We start from the raw sequence: 22,790 nt of genomic DNA, 5'->3' as shown, positions 1-22,790 counted from the left end.
TGGTCAATACTTTAATCTGAGATGAAAAGCAGGGAATCTTGAGACCACTAGAGCGCTATAGCAGAGAGAGCTGGGCAGTAGTGATGACTGCTGTAAAACCAAACCATCTCTTCTTGCTTTCCCAGCTCTCCCAAATCTAAAGGAACATAACTTTATAACACCACCTGTGGTTTGGGTAGCTATCGTCAAAAGCTTTTATCACCAGCAGTTATTAAAAATGTGGTACACATTAAATATATTTTACCATGGGAATTTCATGGTACCAAATGCACTGAGTTCCTGTTTTAAGGCAGCTCTTAGAATGATTCTGCAGAAATGACACCCTTTCGTTCTCCTTTAGCATCTGAATAGTCTAATTATAAATTTAACATCTGTCAGCTGAACTGCTTTGCAAAGGCAGATGAACCTGGCTTTTCCACCTTCTGTTGGCCATACTGCAGCTTTATTCCATTGAATGTAGTCAGTGGATGAGAGAATTAAATTTCTAAGACTTATCTCTTAATTGGCAGATTGTTCTCATTACTAGAAGATACACAGTATGGCACTATGTTATTTACATATTCTCTGGATTAGCCTAGAGAACACGTGTTCCATAATCTAGCTTTACCAGGAGCCTGAAGGGGCTTCCCAATACCGTACAGTGCAGGGCTGTAGTAAAAGACTGTAAGCCATAACTACAGTGCACAGAAAGAAAAGAGCTGGACAGATGAAGGGCACTGCTAGCATTGTATAACCCTGCATTAACTCAGGGTTTGTTAAACTACCCAATGACTCAAGAAAGCTATAGAGGAGAAAACCAAAAATCCACCATGATCCCTGTCAAGTGATGGGCACAAATATTTGCTTGCCTCTATTAAAGAAACCTGAAACACCCTAATACCACAATAATATTTCTCACACCTACACCCTCATCTCCATGGCAGCCATCCTAACTATCCTCAAACTGACCATTATACCCATTGCTTTATTTAATCTTTCTCTTACATGTGCAGAACCAAAAATTTTTCATTGGTGCAACAACAGTAAGCAGTATCCTCAAGAAGGAATTTAACACAAACTTTTCCTACCTCTAACACCAAAAAAAAAATCCTATTGATTCCTCCTATGCCTGTCCAGTTGCTAGCTGGGTGACCTGTCCAGGGCAGGCAATCAACCAATATTTTCACTTCAGAATCTTTTGCTTCACTCAAAAGTCTTAAAAGCTTGAGTATTTAAAGAGTTGTTAATATACAAAAAGCAAAACTCTTCCTTAACGTACTCACCAGCTTGAGCATTTCTTGACTACTCTCTGAACAGCTCTGGTCCCTTTAAACACAAAGGCCAGTTAAAAATGCTATTTTGAGATGACTAGGGTTGGCAGCTAGGTGGACAAAAGACAGTAATAGCCTTTCTCTTCCAGACCCTAAATGTTAAATTTCAATCCTACAAAAAAAAAAAAAAAAAAAAGCGCGGGGGGGAGCAGTCACAGTCCTTCAGGATCATGCTCAAGTAGCATTAAGCAACTGCTTCACTGAAGGTAAAATCTAAAGTCTGGGCTGTGGATGACAAAAGGGCATTGCTAGGGAGCTGTAGGCAAAAGCAGTATCCTGAAGGCCTGTCTATCAGCTGACTGAAGATCCAGCCTACGTATTCTTCTGCAGCTAAACCTAGAAGTAAAAGCCCTATGGATTAAGAAAGCCAAGGTGGCTCTGTACAAACAGCATGGCTGCATTTTTGTGGTGCCATGCCCATTATTAGCTGCCCTTGCCTGTATGTAGACTTATCAGCTGTTCTGTATGACAGGGACGTGTCTTCTGATGCCAGTAAGACACCACTGTCTTATTGACATCCCTATGTCTTCAATTTTACTACAAAGTGGTCATTTGGCAGTCAGATCATTAATAATTCACCAAGTGGAGTGTGAACTCCTTTTCAGCTTTGATGTATACAACACATCATATACCATGCCTACCTCAGAAAGAGATGTGAAAAGGTACATTATTATTAAGAGCGAGCCCTTCCACACATAACCCATTTGCTTCTATTTGACCCAAACACGAAGGAGGCATCAAATCTCAATCCACCCAAACTAGCAATTTCACTTCCTGATTGTTTTCTCTTTGCAGACCATAACAGAGGTTAAGGGAGTTTCTAGTGGCCGTTTGTTGGACCACTCTCCCCCTTCTTCATGTGCTGGCAAAAAAAGTAAGCGTTTGCAGTACCAGAAAGCAGGTCATCCTTTTGCACTTTGTTTTCCTATTTAAAAAAAAAAAAAAAACCCTCCACAGGTTTTAACTGAACAGCAGGTCAGCTGTCTGGTAATTGTAGTGGCCCAGGAGAAATGAGACATGGGCTTAGTTTGAGAGGCATCAGGTGAGCAGCTGGGCTGTGACCACCTCCTGGTGCGTGACTGGGAGAATTTCATAACAGCTCAGCTGCTGCAAACAGGAGTCTCTGTAACGTCTGGGGAAACTGTCATATCATCGCTTCTTCTCTAATGAATTTATTTCACAAAGCATGCGAACACAGACCTAACAACTTCAAACTCAAAACAAATTGAGTCACAGTTTGCCTGTACAGGATTAAACTGTGTTTCCTGCCCCTTGCGTTAACCATTCTATTGCAATCAGTAGATTGATTTTTAACAGTCTTTCAGATCCTTTTTTAGTCCATCAGTCACTTCAGCCCAGGCTTCAAATTCCTCAGGCATTCTCAGACTTACGACATTTTTCTCAATGTCTTTGGCATTGTGTCATTCTCCCTCTCTGCTGTATCCTGCAGCAGCTGGTTTTGTTTCACAGTGCTGATTTAAATATTGTTCTCCCTCTTGTCTAGGCTATTACTTCTCAGGTAACTTCATTTATCTCTTGTGCCCCACTTTCTCTATGGAAAAAAGAAATTGAAGAGTTCAGTGCCACAGTGGTGGCATGCTTTGACTGAGCCGTCAAGGGCTTTGCGTTCTCCTGGTGCTTTCAGGGCTGCCTCCTACATGCTAGCGTTCTCTCATTTTAGCTGTTTTCCATGTGACTTTGATTACATTGTCCCACCTGTCCTCAATAAACTCTTTAAACACTTGTTTTAAAAAAAGGTATTGTATATAACTGCACCTTTGTCTTAGAAGGAAAAACTCTGAGTTTCTGATGTGTTTTGGGTATTTCTCGTACTCTCTGATGCAAGAATTAGAAAATGCCACACCAATGTGGAAAAGTACATATTGATCCTTTCACGGACGTCTTTAATGGCAGGAGCTGATATGAAGCATGTTGCCTGTAGCCGTCTGTACAAAGACTCCCTGTGTCATGTGCTGCATGGATATGACCTCACTGTTTGAATAGAGCTACTGAACCAGTTAGGGATGTAGTCTGACAGTCATAGAACAAACACGACTGGTTTAAGAACATTCCCTACCTTCCCTTTTAATAAGTGGTTTCACCACAGTCAGTAAACTAGAACTGAAGGGGGGGGGGGGAAGAGGGGGAAGAGTTCTTCAGACAAATCTGCACAGTGTTCTCACATGCCACCTACCCTGCTGCTGGAGCACGTTCAACACAAAAATACAACCAACTATCCCTCCATGCCTGTGTCTCCTTTGAGACTTCCCCACAATGTAATCAGCTCTACTAGCAGACATTAACAATACTGATAGTAATAAATGAATGAACAGATCTATTACATGGATTTAAATCAAAAAGCTTTACAACTACAAAAGGGTTGAGGAGTGATTGCTATCTTTGTTGATAACTGTGTCAAGATGATAACAGCATTCTGCAAATAAGGATATTTGGGTCTAGGTTGACGAAGCCATCGATGTCTTCACATTCAAGAATGTGCAGCTTCCACCCTCAGTTTTTATTCAGAGCTGGGATTAAGAAGAAGCTAAGAACTGAGTACTATGCCTTTGCTTCTCCAGCTTGTGGTATATCAATATCCACTTTGGTAAACCTCTTTCAGAGGAAGTATGTGACAGAAATTATAATAAATTAGAGTAAATTTTGAACATCTGAACATTACTTGTGATATAGATCTTGGTATCATAAAATCCACTGATGCCAACAACAAAATACAGTTACATAAGTGGAATTAAAGGTTCATCCCAGGTTCAGCCCAGTTACAGGATGCAAATAGCATAGTTTTCTGAATGTGCAATACCCTTGTCCTCCTATTAAGTCTCCTCCTATTGTTCTGATTTTATTGTTGTGGGCTGATCCTATATAATTAACTTGCAGTGACATCCTAAGCTAGAAACAGTGAAGTGTAGTCACTTTACCAGTAATGACTGTCTAGATGGGCATAGCTTAGTTTTTGAGTATTACATTTATAGTCACTCCATACAATTTGTTGTACTGTAAGTCCACCACATGGCTGGAGAAAGTTTCTTTATATAAACTTGGTTTCTGTAACTGACATTCACATCAATTCAGTGTAAGTACAGGATACTCCATCTTAAGATTTGAGGCATGGTCACTTGTAATGGCCTCATAACACAATGTGGAGTGCCACGTCTCTGGTCCTGAGCACTCATCTGTAGTTCTGAGGGACCTGAGTTCAGGCTCTAATGATCAAGTTTTAAATGAGTGAAAGATTTTTAGATGTTGACACAATGCACGTTGCTTGCATTTTAAAGTTTCAAAAGAGGAGAAGCTGTTTCAGTAGACAGAGTCAACAACAAACATTGATTCATTGGCTGTTAGGCTCCAGTGAAGTATAAAACCTGTCATTTTAAAAACTCTCCCTTCCTTGGTGTGCTTTCTGAAGTGCCTTGAAGAGTAGAATGCTTATCCTCGCTAACTAGGCTAAAACACCTCAAATTCTGCTGGCATTCATACCCATCTTCTTGCTTCTAGATGTAAAGGCAATGAAAGGCTTAAATTGGTCTGCTTGTGGCTTATAAATTCCTTGATTTGGAGGTAAGGACAAACTGATGCCTTAGTTTTAAAAGTTATTCCATTTTAAGTTTTAGTAAAGTTGCTTAAATGCCACATTAGCTAACTTATTATATACCATTCACTTAAAAAAAAAAAGAAAAGAAAAGAAAATAGTCCTGCTGAAACTGAAATTTGCCTTCCATACTGCAAGATGTACGCATACCTTGGATTAATTCAGGTTGGAATTGCGGAGAAGACAAAATTTAGCTATTAATTTTGGTTAGCAGCTGAAGTAGACGAGTGTTTAAATCCAAGCTGTTAAGTTTAGTCAAAATACATGCTGCTTTTATTGCTCTTTTTAACCTGAATTAGGTAATGTGTGCTAGAGAAAGTTGTTCTGCACAAGGAAATTATCATCTTTCCAGTAGTTACACCAGTTAGAGGAGACACAGTTCAGCAAATCTCCTAGGCACCACTGCTCAGGATGAGACCAGCTGCAAGGACTGCAGCAGAGGTGCCGCCCCAAACCAGCCTGGTGCTAGCCAGCTGGAGAAACTCTCCCAGGGTAGTGCTAGCAGAGTGGGCTAAGTGCCTGAGTGCTGACTGAGCGTCTTGTGTGGGCTTTGCAGCCACGCTGAGCTCTGCAGCTGCCTGGGTTGATTTCAGTGTTTGAAAGCTGGTTTAAATATGCCTTCATAGGCTACTGTTAAATAATGCAGATTTACTCTGAGACTTGGGCAAGGTACTGTTTTTTCCTGCATCATATTCATTTAAAAAAAAATAAGAATACTATTACTACATGAGAGTCATCAGCCTCCATAACTGAGCCCTGCCTTCTTCAGTGTTAAATAAAGCCAGCAAAAGCTACCAGCATTATTAGCAACAATAGCTAGTTAATAATGTACTCTGAAAAGGCACGGCTGGGACACAAACTACTCCTTGTAAATTGTCCAGATCACTAAAAGGCTTGAAAGGCTGCTGGAAATGTTTTTCAGATCTACTAGAAAAAAAGAAACTCTGAAGCATTTTTATAACTGCCTACAGGAAGCATATGTCATGGCTCTACTTTTTGGCAAGGTATGATTTTCTTCAACCTTTTTGTTTTGCTCTGACTATCCCTCTTCTTCCCAAATATATCTCCTTAGCATTCCTGTAGCACACTGGTTTAGTATGATAGCAGCCTGTCCGCTAATGAGCAACAATTGGCTAATGTTACTTAGGATTACTAATCCCTGCTTCCCTTTTATACCCTTTAACCTTTCTCCTTTAAGGAAGGAGGGTTTTTTTCTTTTATTGAATTAAACTGCTTGTTTAATTTCTTTTATTATTTAGTTATACAACAGAAGCATTGAATTCTGAAGCTCTGTTACTGCTAACAGAATATCATAGTATAGGTGAATAGAATGTGTCTCAAAATGACAGCGAATATTATAGTTTAGCGTTTTCCTATGTAAATAAGGTTCATGTGATCACTGTCGGCGTGTCTATCTGCCTGCTTGCCTGTCCCCATTCACCTAGGAATTCTGAATTTATTGGCCAGTGTCTATAAATGTGACAAAGAGGAAGAAGTCCCAAAGACACTACATCTATATAATTTCCAAGAAATTAGGCAACCAAGCAGATGAGAAAAGTCTCACTAGAACTGCACTGAAGAAAAGGTTGTAGTTAAGCTCACACCAACTAAGCGTTAGATAACTGGCACAATGTGAAATATTTGTGCCCTCTTCATGTTTCAGTTCTTCTTTGGAGCAAGATCCCAAACCTGCTGAAATCAAAGGGAGTTAGCCTAGCAGAATTTAGATCAGTTCTTCTGTCCTCAGTGCTGTGGCTCAATAGCAGGGTTCAAAGTGACATGTTCTTTGTTTTTCTTTTAATTTGTGGCTTATTAGAAATGTCTAACGTTATTTAGAGATGCAATCTGTGAAACTGTATTTACTGAAGTATCTTAAATTGGCCTAGTTTGAAAGTGACTTCTGCAATGCCTGAAAGGCTTTATAAAAGCCTTACTTCATTTTCCAATAGCGTGGCCAGGCGTATCAGGCTTCTGTTTAAGAAGCAAACTCAGCCAGTCAGTATCTGCATTCTCCTGAAAACAGTACCAAACTTCCACTAACTTCAACAGCAGCAACATTCAGTTCAGAATGTCTCATGTTTGAGCTAACACTGGAAAACTAATTTAGGCAGAACAGTAATGAGAAACTCAATCTGAAAATTAAGTGTTTTTAATTAAGAGACACTTCAGCATTATACAGAAATAAGCTCTTTAAAATTTGGCTCCTCTCTTCTCACCAAGTATAAATCACTGATCTATAATTAGTATTCTTAGAAGAAGGAATGCCTGATTGTCTGGCTTGAATTATGTCTATGACTGTGATAAGGAGAGCCGTAGTTGTGTTGAAACAGATTCTAGCTGCTCTCTTACTTAGCATCCAATTTCTTATAAATATGGAATCTATTTCTTAAAATGAAAACAAATTAAGGAAGACTCCTACCTCTAGATTCCTGGTAGACAAGAGCAGTGGCATGAGTCCATGGCACTATGATTGGGAGCTTACTCGGGAACAAGAGAGCGCCAAGTTCCAATCCTGTGCCATGAATTAGTTCAATATTTTATCTAATGACTATTTAATATAAATTGCATAATTCTTCAGAGCAGAAGCCTACACCCAGATCTTGTCTCTCCACTCTTACTCTACTTTTAAAAGGACGGTTTGTCCCACACTCCATTTTTGAAAGGCACTGATAACAAGATGATATAATGCAGGTGATTTCAAAAGGAGAGCACAACCACACTAGAAGTCAGTAAACTCCGCGTACCTGAAACCAGTACCAAGAGTTTGATGGGAGCTGGTGGTTATGGGGAGCCAAGGGATAGGATAGACTGTGTTACAGGCCCAGCAGCAGGTTGTAGGCTCTGCAGCTCAGCTGTGCTTGGAGGAGTCCAGGCAACTCAAGATCTACTACGTGGGGCCATATTTAATCCAGAAAGTAGTTTACCTCAGGTATCAAAAGGTGGGGAAATGTCTCCATCCATGTCCCCGTGTGGATTCTCGGGTGTATCTGCTTGGCAAGGATCAGATTCAGTTGCTTAACAGGCAGGAAACTAACTCAGAAAGGTTTCTGCCAGATTAACAAACTGAACTGGCTCACAGAACAACTAAATGAGTAACAGAGTGAGCAAAAGGAAGTGTCAAGACCATAGAACCGTGAGCAGATGGTAGCAAGAAGGTGGTGATGGCCAGGAAGGGGTGGAGAGTAGCGCTGTCCCCTTTGATGGAGGTGAAATGTTAGATCAGCTCAGAAGCCTTGTGAAAGCTCAGTGTTTGGCATCTCACTCTGGACGGTTTTGAATTGCGAACCCTAATCTGATGTAGACACACTTTCGGTGTAGAAGAGGGTGTATAAATACAGCAGAGGAGGCAGGAATGAGGATGCACTTCTCTGTTCAGCATTTCCTACTAGCTATCTTATGCAAGTCTAATGATGTGTATTAGCTGCCACAAATTTCATTTAAAGTGCCAAAATCTACAGTGCTGTGTAGTGTAGGCTGACATCAATAGGTCCTGGCCCTTGACCCAAACCAAACTGGGCCCTTCCATGCTGTTTTGTTTTGGCTTTAGTGCTCATGAAGCTGTGAGAGGATCCAACTGAAAACGTCTTCCCCTACTCCCTTTTCTTTCGTGGGATGTTTTCAGTCAAATGAGTTCCCCAGTCTGGCTGACAGCACAGTTGCATAATCTCTAGTTTTAACCTAGTGGAGGTGGCAGAGTTATTCCACTTGGTGGATGTAGTGTCTTTGATCACTTTAGATAGACTTTGAAAGCACAAACTAATGCTTGCAAAAAGTTGTACAAGAAGCTTAGATACCTTTTTTTAGCAGTGTGGATTCAATTTCAGTAGCAAGGTAGATACCTTGCTTTCTTCAGCCTTCTATGAGGCTCACTGCAGACAACGCTTTATTAGTACACACTAAACAGCAGGATCCTGGACCTGGAGTGCCGAGAGCTGTATTCCGCTACTGAATTCATGTACGAGACTTGGGGATCAGCACATATAGTTACACTGATGATATACATCCCTTCCATTTGTATCATTCCAGTCAGTCTAAAACAGAACAACTCAGTGCTCTTCCCTTTGCCAATTTTTTTTAAGACACCTGAAACTGAAATTACACTGAAGTTGTCAATAGAAGATGAATCTAATAAAAATAACTAGAAAACTATTAAAAATGAGGGCATAATGAAAAACTACATTTCCCAGAACTCACTAGGAAAGGTCTTCTGGCCAGGGCCAACTACCCTTGCCTTTGCAAAGGACTAGCACGTCTCAGAAACTTGCTGCTCAAGTTCGAGGTCTTTATCATGCTTATGTTACTTTATCTTCCAATTAAAGAGTTTCCAAGACTGTATAGATATTACTCTTTTTCTGCTTGTTATACTTTATTCCTACACTTTACAATGCTTTTAGAAAAAAAACTATCCATAGCTTCACTGGTAATGAGGAAAGTATTTTCTTTCTTCCCTCATCCTTTAGCTTTATAGACAGTAACAGTGATGCCTTTTGTTCATTAGCAAAAGAAGCCTTTCCGGATCTCTGCAACAATCAATGAATATCAGCATCAACTGTAAATGGTGAGTAATTAGCCAGGCTTAGGAAATGAAGAATTAGAGGTGGGCTCCAGCTGCAAAATATTGATTTTTTTTTTTTTTTCCAACAGTATAGAGTTCCATCAATGCTGTGATATAATTCATTATGGGTAATGGCTGCAAGTGGTCAAATGGATAAGGAAATATAGTTACTCGAATAGATGAGTCCTATTTCCCTAAGTGGTAACCAAACGTAAGCAAACAATCCTTAGATAGTTTTCAAAAAGTCTCAAATTCTTTCTTTTGACGTTGAAGGACTTTATTATATTTTTGTCAAAAAATAATGCTGATACTTTCAATATGTTGCCACTTATCCAAGTGGATTGAAATGCTTTTATTAAGCAAAAATTCTAAATTTAACTATGGTGCAAAAAGCCCCAGCATTTTGGGGGAGGGGGGGCGGGGAGGGGGAAAGAAAATTCTGATAATATTGGGAAGTACTAGAGTGTCACAAAAAGAGCTCTTTAAATGATTTTTTTTTAAAGTAAAATCTTTAGAGTTAAAAAAAAAAAAAAAGCCTAGTTGTACCAATTCATCTTTTGGAATATCAGAAAGTTACTTTACTGAAAAAAGGCAAGATAAGGAAGCGATTCAGTAGCATTTGCAAAAGTAGATATTAAAGTTGTGCAACTTGGGCAATGCAGTTGTGCAGGTAAAGAAAATGGCAAGGCCCAAACCTACCTGCTTATGCATGGACCCTGCTTAGGAAGGCTCACTGTCTTCCATGCTGTTTCACACAAGCAGACATTTGCCTTGTGAAACCACATGTGGCCCCAGGTAGAATTTAAAGCAGCATACAGTAAAGGACAATGCCACATCTCCTCAAAGAAAAGCTGCTTTGGGTAGATGTTAGTGTGAGATGTGGTATGTTACATGGTGAAATGGATGTAGGAAAGGGATATATAAATGGATGCATAAAAAGGACATGCCTTATATCTGAACTATTTCAACATGCTCCAAGAGATACAACTGGATACAAAAGAATAAATAAAGCTGGAAAGGAATCCACAAACATTTTAATGCATTTTGTAATACTCCATTGTGTCTGTGCGCACACAAAATGTTATTCACCCTGCTAGTAAAACCCTTGTTATAGCTACTAGATACACTACATATAGCTACGTATAGCTACACTAGAAAGAGCAAGCCTTAAAACCAAAACAAACTGCTTCTCTACTAACTTTGTCCTGCTCTATTTTGCAATCACTTTCTTTTGCGTTGTTTCTTAGCAGAAGAATCATTGTGTCAGTAGACACAATGCAGTAGATTCACTGCACTAGAGGTCATGTCGCTGACTTGTTATGTTATACTGGTATTGTTTGGAATAACTTGTATTTTTATATGATTGCAACTTCTAGAAAACTGGCACAACACAAAAATTTTGACTGAACAGGTTAAAGATGCACAATCATATTTTGAGTATCAGTGTTTTCTCCAGTTATTAATATAACTCAATAAAAAAAGCTGCAAACAATAAGAAGTGGCAGGAATAGAACTTGAAAATGATTCCCTGTAAGTATATAGCTTGACCAAAATACTTTTGTTAATATCCTGTTAATATAAAGGGGACTCACGTAATGTGGGAATTACTAGGGTATGAAAAAGACACTAGCTTTTTCTGGTGATGGTGATTACTGTTTACCTGCTAGAACTAGCACGCTCCGCTACAGTGATGAATGTTTGTTCGGCGGACTCACAGAGCTGTGGTGCAGTGCGAGAGTTGCTTCCAGCTCCTCGTTTGTGCCTTCTGACGAGGGTGGGTTCAAACTTTCACCTCAGTTGAAGCGCCTTGTGAAGCTGAACCTGTGGTTAGAGGTATGCCCTTAGCACACAAAATTAAGTATTTCTGGCCTATGAGGCAAAAAACATTCATCTTTTCAGTCCCATGGAACCCAAAGAACGTCATTCTACGTTCCTCCAAACCACGAGGACTTAACACACAAGATGGAAGTAGTTTTGGACGTACAGTGCTGCAACAGCAGTAAGTTCACCACACTACACAGAGAATATCTAATTAGGATTAGTCTCTAAATTAGACTCTTCAGAGGAGCGTAAACTAAAAATGGGATCCTGCTAAGCTGACTTGTGCATTGCAACAAATCCAGTTGCAGGAACTGGTCCTAATGCTTCCGCCTCCCCCACTCCCTCCCCTCTCCAGGAGATAAATACTGCAACAGTATCTTACTCATAGGCTGTTTCTGTAACAGCCGTCACTTAAATATCTATGTACCTAATGGACTTAGCCCTAACGCCACAGTGAGGGAGGGAAGCAGCATTAACCTCATTTTGCAGATAAACAGTGGAGGCCCTGATGGCTCTCTGCTGTCTTACATCTTATGGAGTAATCGCACGCGTGCCAAGTGAGTGTAAAAATGCTGTTGCACCAGATTGCAGTATTCACAGAGAGACTGACAGACCTTTGGCGTGCCCTCTGCACCTTTCATAGTATGACTATGAGGACAAAGGAGGTTTAGGAGATGGCTAAATTATCATTGATTTCTCAGCTACTGATTGCTCCACTCAGCCTGGGAAGACATGGGGCCTAGAACAGTGCCAGTGAACTATTCAACAGCAGGTAAGCTCGCTGTTGAACTGCGGCAATACAAGTCTCGCGTTCTCTGTCACTACCGCTTAGGATGGCATAGGGGCCTGCGCAAAGAAAAAAAAAATAGCGTGACGAATGTCATAAGAAATCAACTTTCTTCTTCTTCTTCTCCTAGTAAGACTGAAAACGCCAATATTCTGCGTGTCTGGTCCGAACCGAAGGCAAAAAGACTTAATTTTCTGGACTAAATATAAACATCGGCTGTGGAATGGGAGCTAGCCAACCACCCGGCGAGCAGGCCGTCAGGGCCTCGCTCTCCACAAACGAGCAGGGCCCACCTGTTAACGGCCCACAACAACTTCTACCCTAACGATTTCTGTGGCCGCTCCAACCGACGCTGAGCCGACGGCCCTGGCGAGAGGCGCCGCGCTTTGCCTGGTGACCGGGCAAGGCTTCCGCCGGCTCGGTTTCGAAACCGCAGGGCGTGAGGCGGCCCAGCCGGGAAACCGGACCCCGGCCGCTCCTCGCTTATGTAAGCGAGAGCCCAGCGCCTCCCGCCGGCCCGGCCTCGCTGAAGGCTCCGGCTGCCGCCCGCCAGGCCGCTCCGCAACGCTGCTTCCGGCTCTCTGCCGGCGGGGCCGGGGGCGCCCGCGGCGGCAGCCGGCCGCTGTTTGGGGACTGTGTACGGCGCTCCCCGGCAACGCGCCCCGCCCCGCCCCGAGCGCGGCCGTTGGTGACGGAGCCGAGCTCGCGCGCGCGGCCGGCGGCCAACGGTCCGTGCGCGGCGCGGGGCCGCGCGCTGACGTCACGGGCGGCTGCGAGGGGCGGGGCGGCGCCTCCTCCCCCCAGGCGTGATGTAACCTGTGCCCTGCTCGGCGGGCGGCAGCCGCGCGGTCCGGCGGCCGTTGAGCAGCGCGCGGGCGGAGCGGAGCGGAGCGGCAGGAGGCGGCGAGGCGCCCGGCGGTGGTAGCGGCGGTGAGCGCTCCGCGGCGGCGGCGGGGACGCATCCGGGGCGGGGGGAGGGGCGGGCGGGCTGGCTGGGCCAGACGATCGCGGCTGCCGGTGGAAACATGGTGTCACACGTGAGGCTTATGTAAAATGAGCGGCGTCCGGCGCGGCCAATCAGCGAGGCTGGCGCGCCGCCCCCGCCCCCTTCCCCGGGTGCCGTCACGCGGCGACGGCCAATAGCCGGCCGGGCGGGGCGGGCTCTCCGGCCTCAGTCACGTTTCAGCCTGTATGAAGTCGGTGCCGGGCTGCGCCGGGCCGGGTGGACGCGGGGCGCTCGGTGAGTCGGGCTCCCTCGCCGCGCCCCGGCCGGGGCCGGCGGGCCGGGGGAGGGGGGTCCCGCGGCGGTGGCGGCGGGGAGGAGGGGAGGGGGCGTCGGCGTGAGGACGGGGACGGGGGCTCGCCTCCCCTCCCCCTCCCGCCGGGCTGGCGTTACGTAAGTCCCCGCGGTTCTCCGGTTGCCCGGGGAGACGGGCCGGGCCGGGCCGGGGGCTCCCGGCGGGAGCGGGGCGGCGCGGCGCGGTGGGTCCCCGCCTGCCGCTCTCCTCGGGGCTCGCGGGCCGAGGGGAGGGGGTGGCCGTGACCCCCCCCCCCACCTCCCCGGACGATCCCCTCAGGCGGCGGGCGCGAGGGGCGGCCGGGACGCCGCCCCCTGCGGGCGGGCGGGGGTGCCCGGAGGCGGTGTCCCGCCCTCTCCTCCCCCCTTTCCCCCCCCCCGGCCGGCGGCGGCGCCGCCCGCCCGGGACCGGCCCCCACCGGGCTCCGCTGTGGCGTCGCCGGCGCGCGCGGAGCGTGGGGTGGGAGCCGGGACAGGCTCGGCCCGGTGGGCGTTCGCCGCCCCTCGGCACTCCGTCGCTTGCCTCTCGACGAAGCAGCGCCCTGTGCAGTTGCCTCGGTGGTCTTTTGTTTATTTTTTCCCCCCCTACCTGAGGAGCTATACGGCAGTAGCAGAAACGGAGTGTGCTCTTGAAACGTATGGAATAAGCAACTGGTACCGTGTGTATGTGGTTGGCTTTTTTTTTTTTTTTTTCCTCCAAATGTTCCCTATAATACCTGCAAGCAGACTTTGTTCCTTGAGACCGTGTGGTTTGCTACTGTTGACATTAGTTGCATGCTATTACATGCATGATTGCAAAACAGTTTATGTAAGTACAGTTTCATGCAAACAGATGAGCTGTATGATAACTGTCAAGCTGACGCTACTCAACTGACTTTGTGATGGGTTAGGATGGGGTGCATCATTATTCTTCTTGCCCCAAGAGCTTAAAAAGCCCCCCAAAGAGGTCATTATGAGGTCTTTGGTACTTGGAAACTGAAGGCCTTTGAAACTGTATTCCTGTGATTCCCAATAACTTGTCTGATACAGCGCATAGGATGGATTTTGAAGAAATGTGTTGGTTTTTTTAAGGCTATGAGATGCCTGCCTTTTTTTTTCTTTTTTATAAGACTCTGAGGTTTGCGATCTTGTACATCTGACTTGCTGAATATCTACCATTTAAAAATATTTATGAATAATGGGGAAATGGTGGAAATCTTGTAATGACTCTGGCAGTAAAGTTGTCTGGTCAAGTCAAGAGTAGTACCAGAAACTGCTTTAGTACAGTGAGAAGCTGTTTCAAATTGCCAGTATTGTTTTAAGCACAGAGATTGTTTATGGATGACAGAAGTTAGTTAACATTTCTCAAAACTACAGATACCTTTTGGAGCTGGCTTTTGCTTGTTGCCAAAGTAATATCCAAAAGGAACCGCTAAGGTAGCAGTGAGGCATATCTACTTAAATGCAAATAGTTAGTTTGGAATATGTAGTGGTGATGATAAAACTGAAGCACCTCAGACTCATGGCAACCGAGGATTTGATCCTGTCGCCCTAGTCCAGAAACCGATACTATTTTGTATTAGATGGCTTTTGGGCATTGACTTTGATGAAACTCATCTTCTGTCATCTTCTAGGGTGCCTCAGTGTCTGTATGCGTCTGTGATCCGTGTCCACTATGCCTTGGGCATAGTGCTGTTTGTACACTTTATGGAGTGGCTCTTGAATACAAAGAGTAGGGCCCAGAATTTGACTCAGGTCAGGGAGAAGGGCCCACATTATTGCTCTGTGACATCAACTTCCATCTTGCTTCTGTTTGTGTGTGTTTGCATGCTCTTGTGATCTTTTTTTGCCTGTTCTTGCAGAAACTGGTACTATTTCTGCGCAGTGAGGACATTTTACTGGAGAACTGGACAGTGTCCTCCATTCATCCAAGGTTTGCTGTTAGCCTGGTGGTTATGACACTGTCCTGAGGTGTGGGGTTCTTGTTCTTGACTGTTGCTGGACTGAGGGAGGCAGTTTATCCTCCTAGAAAGAGATAATGCAAAAGATGGAGCCTTTGGCCCAGAGTGAAAGAAAAAAAAAGTCATGTTTCTGTCTCTTTTTTTTTTTTTTTTTTTTTTGACTATTTCATGCAAGTGTCTACTTCAAGGTAGAAGGGAGAATGCTTTGGATCTGACCATAGGGAAGTTAGAGAAGGGCAACTAAAATGATCAACGGTTGAAGCCATGCGAGAAGAAATTGAAAAGGTATTTTGAGAGGAGACGGCTGAGGATGTACGTGACTGAGATTTACAAAAGTCACAAAGGCAGTTTTTAAGCTGAGTTGCAAAAACTGTCGTTCACCCAATTCAGCAGTATTAGAACTAAGGGCGCTCAGTTTAACTAAGTACTGCATGAAATGGATAGAAGGAAGTACTACTTCACACAGCAGGTGGTGAACTGCTAGAGCTTATTGTCACAGGAGTGTATGGAGCCAGATGATACCAGCAGGTTCGAAAAGAGAATAGACAAGTTTATGGACTACAGTAAACGGGCACTAAAGGGAGTAGGCAGGGATGAACCCCATAACATCTCTAATGTAACAACTGTGGCTGCTGGGGGAATATAAGGGGAATAGAGTGTAGCAACTGGCCAGGCTCCTTTCCCTATATTGCATCTCCTTTCCCCGTTCCTGAAGGCAGAATACTGGGCTAGATGGGTCATTAATGTGATGCATTGCTTTGCTTCTTAACTTGACGTTTGCTCCTTTGACAGTATGCTTAATATTCAATCACGTGGTCACTTAATGTGAGGGGTTTTTTTGCTTGTTTATTTCATTTTTGTTTTGTTTTTTAAACCTGCTTTTCCGTTGAACTTGAAATAAATTCCATTTTTACTTGATCACTTCCACGACTTAACGTTGAGAAAGAACACGGCCTATCTTGCGCTGCGGAGAAGTAAAGTGTAGTTTAACTTGACCTAATCCATAGGTACGAGATGTTGAGGCTTGGAAGCAGGATTTCAGTTTTTCTATACTTTCTTTGGATTCAGCGGGTTTTTGAGTTTCACTTATGAACTAAAGACTACGTGGTTTTGCTGTGTGGGTTTTTTTTTTTTTGTCAATTACTAGCACTTGTTATAGACTTTTTATATTTGTTTTAACACATGAATGCTGTCTGTGAAAATTTAAGTGGTCTACTTTATTTTTAGAGCTTACTTTTCTCCCCTTTGTGTTTTCAGAGAAGTATGAAGACAGAACATATTATGGTAACTCTTAGCATGATACCTTTGTTTTCAGCATGTCTTTTCAGTAATGGAGACTAAAATATTGGATAAGCTGAGGTTGTTACATAAGCTTATTTGATCCTGTCCCCGAACAATACATTATAGTAATAAATTTCCGCTGGGAAGAATCACACTTTTTTTTGAGTAAGTTGAGATTTTGATGGGGTTTAGTCAAGGTATGAGAATATAGTGAAATGGGGAAACTGCTTGGAAGCAAAGTTCTGAGTTTTTCTTCCACCTTGGACTTTATTATGACCGGGAAGTGTTTGATTTAGTCCCAGACTGATACAGACTGGTAATTAAACCAGTTTTATTTTTCCTGCGTTCTTGCCACACCCTTATTTCTTTAACACCTTTACACTATTAAAAGTTGTTTTACTGCAGAAAAGCTTTTTTTAACCTCTTTAAGTATGGCCACAGAAGCAAGGTTTTGTGGGACAAGGTATAGGTGGTGTGGTGTTGTAGAAAAGCGGGTAGATTATCACTAGCCAGCAGAACAAGTAAATTATCACTAGTCTAGATCAGCTGTAGTGTTTTATAAAGGCTTGCTATAGTTGGCCTCTGTTAAAAGGGAACATCATGTTCTCAGCAAGGTGTTGTGTAATACTTGGCATGAATGTGCTGTAGACATTGTATTATACTCTGTGTTACCACATCATAATTACGAGGTAATGAGGTGTTTCTGAAAATGGATTTTTGTGTCCAGAGTTTTGATTGCATACCCTAGAATTGCTTTATGAGGATGATGGGTTACAGGGACTTTTAGCTATGTTTTCTTGTTGTTGGATTCACGCTTCCCACATCCAGTTATATCTCTATTCTGCAAGTTTTAAATTGCTTCAATAGTTATTACATTAACCTCTCTCCTCAAGCAAATGAGTCAATTAATATCTGTTATTCTTTGTTAGTTTTATTAATTTAAAGGGCTTTGACTTTCTGGGTATGGATGAGGTTGAATGCAAAAGAAAAAAAAAAAAGTGGACTCAAAAGCAATGCTGATGTTGTTTTGTCCAGTATTGGAAGGTACCTGACCCCTCTGCTGCCTCGCAACAGTTATCTCAAACTTATCAACGCTTTGGGAGGGCAGGATATTGTTACTGTGTGTGGTTCTGGTAGTAAAGCAAACCTCTTGCTTGTCAGTTGTTGGTAGGTAAAGAATAACTCCCATCTTTTGACATACAGGTGTTTTTAGCTATGGGTGAAATGCATGCTTAAAGGGTGCTGGAAAAGAGAAGGTGACAGCTAAAAGCACACTTTAGACTCTAATGATTTTATGATCTGTTGCTGAGATTTTTTTGTGGTTCTAGGTCACTTGTGTGAAATACAGCATAGCAGAGAAGAGCAAAAGGAGAGAGGGTCAGATGGTTTGGACATGACTGCAGAGGCGTGCAGGGACTGTGAGGCTGCTCTCTGCAGCATGTTCTGTTCATGCTGACAATGAACCAGCAACTATATGTAGTAGGAAGGTGCCCAAACACATGGGAATCCACATGCCTAAGCCTGTGCACTGTGATCTGGTACTCTAGTAAGTGGCTTAGATCACCAGGCACGCTTGGGCAGCCTGCTCACAGGCTGCCTGCCTGCAATGCTGGAACATAAAGAGATCAGGCTTCTGTGCTTTTGTTTGTTACTTACAAGGTCATCCTTCAAGTGTAGATATGGTCTTTGTGTTTGAATGCCTGTGTTAGACTTGTACATGTCTAGTACAAAGTCTTCTCACTTGGTGCTCTCTGTGTTGAGAGAGTTCCTCAGGAATAGCAGCAATGTACTGTTTCATGCAAGTTGCACACCCAGTGGCTCTGAAGAGCGTGTTCTCCCTACTTACCCACATACGCAAGTGAGGTTGGGTGGTGTTGTGTATGTGGAAGCTATTAAAAGGCCAAGGAAAGGTCTGTGCACGTGACTTCATCTGCTGTTCAAACACTGCTGCCTAGCATACTTGCATAGTAAGAAGTGAGGCTAAATTTACCTTCCTTGAGATATGTAATCATGGAGCGTGGTGGGTTTTTTTTATTATTTTTTCCCCTTTCTTTCATTCCCTCCTGAGAAAGTGCAACTTTTTTGGAAGTGCTGAAGGGATAGAGACTCAGGATGCTGTTTAAATTAGGAGACTGAAATGCACACAGAATGCACATTTTTTAGGCAAGAGTTGAAGGTTATTCTGCAGGGTCAACAGCAAGCTGCAGAAGTTCTATGCAAGCAGTAATAATGTTCATCTAGAAAAGATGTGAAGGGAATTGGTTTGTATGTCAGAGTAACTGGGAAGAACGTTGGGGTTTTGCTTCCAGCTGCTGTGGAGTGTAGTGTGGTAGTTCTTAATGCTTTGTTTGTTTGTTTGTTTGAGGGTTTTTTTTTCCCTCCTCTCCTTATGGATGTAGTGGCTAGAGGTTTCCTTGTATAGGTAAGTAACTGTTTCAAACTGTGGCTTATTAAAATTAAAGCTAAAGCTATCCTGTCTTGTGAACATCATGTGCTTCTAAAACCACATAGAGGTACTCTGCCGTTAGGTAATGGCTGTATTTGGCCTAATTGAAGCTTAGGGGGACAAGAGGAAGCAGTTAGGATGTCCAGTACCTCTTTCTTTTGTTGCTCTTACCTCCTGTTCCCCTTATTCCTTGCGGCTTTTGTATCTTAGTATGGTTTTTGTCCTTGGCCCTTCTTGGTTCCCCTACTTAGTTTCTGTAATTGCACAAAGTTCTTCAGTATATGAAGCACTTACTTTGACTTAAATTCCTTTTCTTCTGGGTATAGCAATTACTGTATCTGCAGTGGGTTCCTATGTGACTTCAGCTTTTATTTGTCAGTACTAATATATCCAACTCGTAGGACAAGTATATCATACTTGCTGGTTTGCACACTTTGTAGGGTGTATCAGTGATGCAGTGGGGGCCAAATTAGTAATAGGCAGTTCGTTTGGTATGGCATCTTTGAGAATGGGACTTCCATTTTGACCGAAGTCTTTTATTGTAAAGTTACATGTTTGAAGGATGTCTAGAAATTAGCATGAGGCAGATGTACAGAATGCTTTTAGCTTTTTCATGAGATCTCTGGGCACAGGCTGTAACAACTTCTGATGTCATGGGTAAATTTCTGTGTTCTCTGCAGAAAATGCTAAATCTGTTGGCAATTAAGCTTAGCTCTGTGTCATGGCCTATTGTTCAAGGTGAAGATATAAATTTGAGAAAGATGTCTTCTCTTTGCTATTGGGGGTTGATCAGTCCAGATCTGCTGTGGAAATATGAGCACTGTTTGTGGTGCTCCAAGACTATTTACCTGAAAGGATAAAATAAGCTTTGCTTGTTGTATGGCAGAAGAGAGAGCAAGTGCTGCAAGATAACCAAGAGGTTGCTCTGACTACTTTTGGGGGTTAATTTTGTGACTGGCTTCTTACATAATTATGTGAAGGCAAATGATGGATTAGGAGCTGGCCCAGGTCAATAACATAGTATAGAGGAGATTCTTTGGCTCTTCATGAGGTAAACTTGCTAAGGTCAACAATGTGCTATTACCATGCTATTTGTGGTAAAAAATGAGGTGACTTTCTCCTGTTACCTCAGGCTAACTCTTTGGTATTAGGTACCCCACGAGGAAGATGGGCAACCTTAAAAACCAACAAAAAAAAGCCCGAAAAAAGGGGAGCTCTGAGGAAGAAATGAAATAACAGTGGTGATTAGGATGCTGTAAAAGTCAAGCTTCTCCTGATGGCTTGGGTGCTTCAGGAAGACGACCGATTGGTGAGAAAAACTTAGGGCCATTTAGGAACCATCTCTTGAGGACTGAGGGGTTTTGTTCCGTTTGGTTGTTTGGGACATGGCTAAGGAAGTTTTATTCGGGTTCTTTTATAGACACAAGTAAAAGCAGCGTACTTCTTAATGAACTGAGAACAGCTTTGCTTTAAGAACGTGTACTCATATCTTGGAACGTGAAACTGGTCTTGATGATGATGTGCATACTCTCTCTCTCATTTGAATTAGCTCTCTGAGGGGTTTTTCAACTGTTAAGGCTAATTAGGAGTTTGTATTTCAGTAGTGAAGTGTTTTAAGACCATCAGATGATGATCTGTAGAAAGAGAGACACATCTTTTAAATCAGATACATGATGCTAAATTGTGTGCTATATTTTACTCATTCTTCAGCTTGGATGCTCTCAAGTGAGTACATGGGTGAGTCTTAAGTGTGCTGTATTGACATCTGTATTGTCTAAACAATGTTTTAATAATAAAATCAAGATCACAGACAAAGATAGAATTTTGGCGGTTGCCTTGAATTACAAAAGGGAACAGAACTCAGTAAAAAGTTATTCTGTGCGTTTTCAAGGAAGCAATTGAGAAGTTAGGTTAGAATAATAGTTAGGAATAAACTCTTACCTTTCACTTTGAATTGTAGTCTTCACGTATAACTATTCTTCGTGCTTGGATTACCTATCTTCTGTGGTTCATCTCGCATTTCATTATTAAACGCACTCTGAAAGAAAATCTGTTTCATAAATGATTCTTTTAAATCTTGCTTATAAAACTATATGGATTGTTTTTTTGCAGGAACATATTGATGACACTTTTCTGCCTGATTTGGACAGATCATTGGTGCACTCATTAAGGTAAGTGTCCTGCATACGCTCTCCCCAAGAAAGAGATTATAATGCCAGTTCTTTCTCAGTTAGTGTGAATTGACTTTCTGTTGTTTTTGCTGCTTTGGATGCTTCTCCTGAGCTGTAGACCTGTGGGAATGCTGAAAAATATGAAGATATTCAGGAGTTTAGAAAGACCTGTTGTACAAACCATTAAGCAGATGGAGATGGTCTTGCTTCTCTCGTTTTTGGGAAATTGAAATGATTTAGTGTAACGTCCAATATTCCAGTGTTACATCTGCATTGTTTGCTGTGCAGTAGTCTATTAATAATTTCTGGTCTTTTGATTGCTCTTGCAGATAATTTAAGGAATTTTAATGAAAAGGAAAATTCCGGAGTCCAGAAAACAAAGATGCTAGCGTGCTCAGGAGAAAAAATAAGATATTATGCTTCTAAGCTTTGATTTAGAAAGCATGTCATAGCAAGCATGTCATAGCTTCTAACCTTATTTTTGGTCAGTTGTGTGTTCTAGTTTCTAACAAACTAGTACTACTTTAATATCTGTTCAAAGAAGCTGAACGCGTGGCATCAGAGCTACTGACTTATGGATGTTTGTCACACATTTGGTGTGTGAGAAGCTGATGGCAAAAAAGCTTGTTATGACTCAGATGGGATATATGAGATAGATGCAAAGAAAATATAGGAAAAACTTCATAGACTTTCTGATACAACAAAAATTTGCTCAAGTGGTTTTATTATATATGATCTGGTGATGGGACAGTAATGGCCAAAGGCAGGAAAGGGAGGGACAGCAGTTCTGGATAGTACTGTAACACTCTGAGGAAGGTGAAATTGTTAGCGAGTATTTTGAGGATTAATTCTATAGTGAATGATTTGTCTAAAAGATTTTTAAAAAGTTTTTCTACAGCTACAAAGCTTGAACTGATTAGGTTCTTAAAGCTGACAATGTTGGTTCTTTTTCTAATGCTGCAGATCTGACTCCAGTTCTTTCCAGACAGTGAACTTGGCTGGGATCCTGTAATACAGGTGTGTTCCCTAAAGCAGGCTGTTCATTCTCTTCTAATATTTGAAGTCTTATTTCTATGTTTAAAATAGATATACCTCAGTATCAGAAGAAATGTCACAAGTTCAGTATTCTTTGTGTAGTGATGAAATCAGACTTCTTTTTGTGGAAAAGCCCTATTGAGATGCCACGCGTGGATGTTCTTTTGGCCTCATATAAGGTTCCATTAGGAGACCCTCTTGAGGGAAGGAGAACTCTTTATGTTCTTTAGGATTTGGACTAAGTCAGTCACCTGCATGTATCCTCTGATAAATAATAGAACCAGTAGATTAGATTTAACTGATAAAATGACTGGTTTGAACAACTTAGTTTCAGATAAATCCCTGTTGATGTAGATTTGTCTGTTTCTAACACTTCTCATGGTCAGAGATACAGAGCTTATCATTTACACCCTGTCTTATCAACTTATGATGAAGGCAAAACATGTGAGAAACTAACCTGTATCCAGATTTGTATCATAATCTGAGACTTGCAAAACTCTTATTGGTTTTTGCAGCCTGATGCGGAATAGAATGTTGCGA

At 42.5% G+C, this 22,790-nt stretch overlaps 1 protein-coding gene across 9 annotated transcripts in view; it reads left to right on the top strand.

The window, feature by feature from the left end:
* Positions 1-12,856: 12,856 nt before the first annotated feature.
* Positions 12,857-22,790, top strand: part of PER2 (period circadian regulator 2) — a 52,523-nt gene continuing 42,589 nt past the window's right edge. For 4 of the 9 annotated variants that reach the window (XM_068953987.1, XM_068953981.1, XM_068953984.1 and 1 more), the window contains exons 1-3: positions 13,233-13,320; positions 21,157-21,215; positions 22,179-22,232. The gene's annotated coding sequence lies outside the window, so the exon portion shown is untranslated. Of the gene's footprint in view, positions 13,011-13,229; positions 13,321-21,156; positions 21,216-22,178; positions 22,233-22,790 lie in introns of those variants that run through there. The other 5 variants (XM_068953988.1, XM_068953983.1, XM_068953982.1 and 2 more) reach the window with 3 other exon arrangements.

This window comes from Struthio camelus, chromosome 9, assembly GCF_040807025.1.
Source record: "Struthio camelus isolate bStrCam1 chromosome 9, bStrCam1.hap1, whole genome shotgun sequence".
In the NCBI taxonomy this organism is placed as follows: Eukaryota; Metazoa; Chordata; class Aves; order Struthioniformes; family Struthionidae; genus Struthio; species Struthio camelus.
This window is presented reverse-complemented; position numbering and strand designations above follow the sequence as displayed.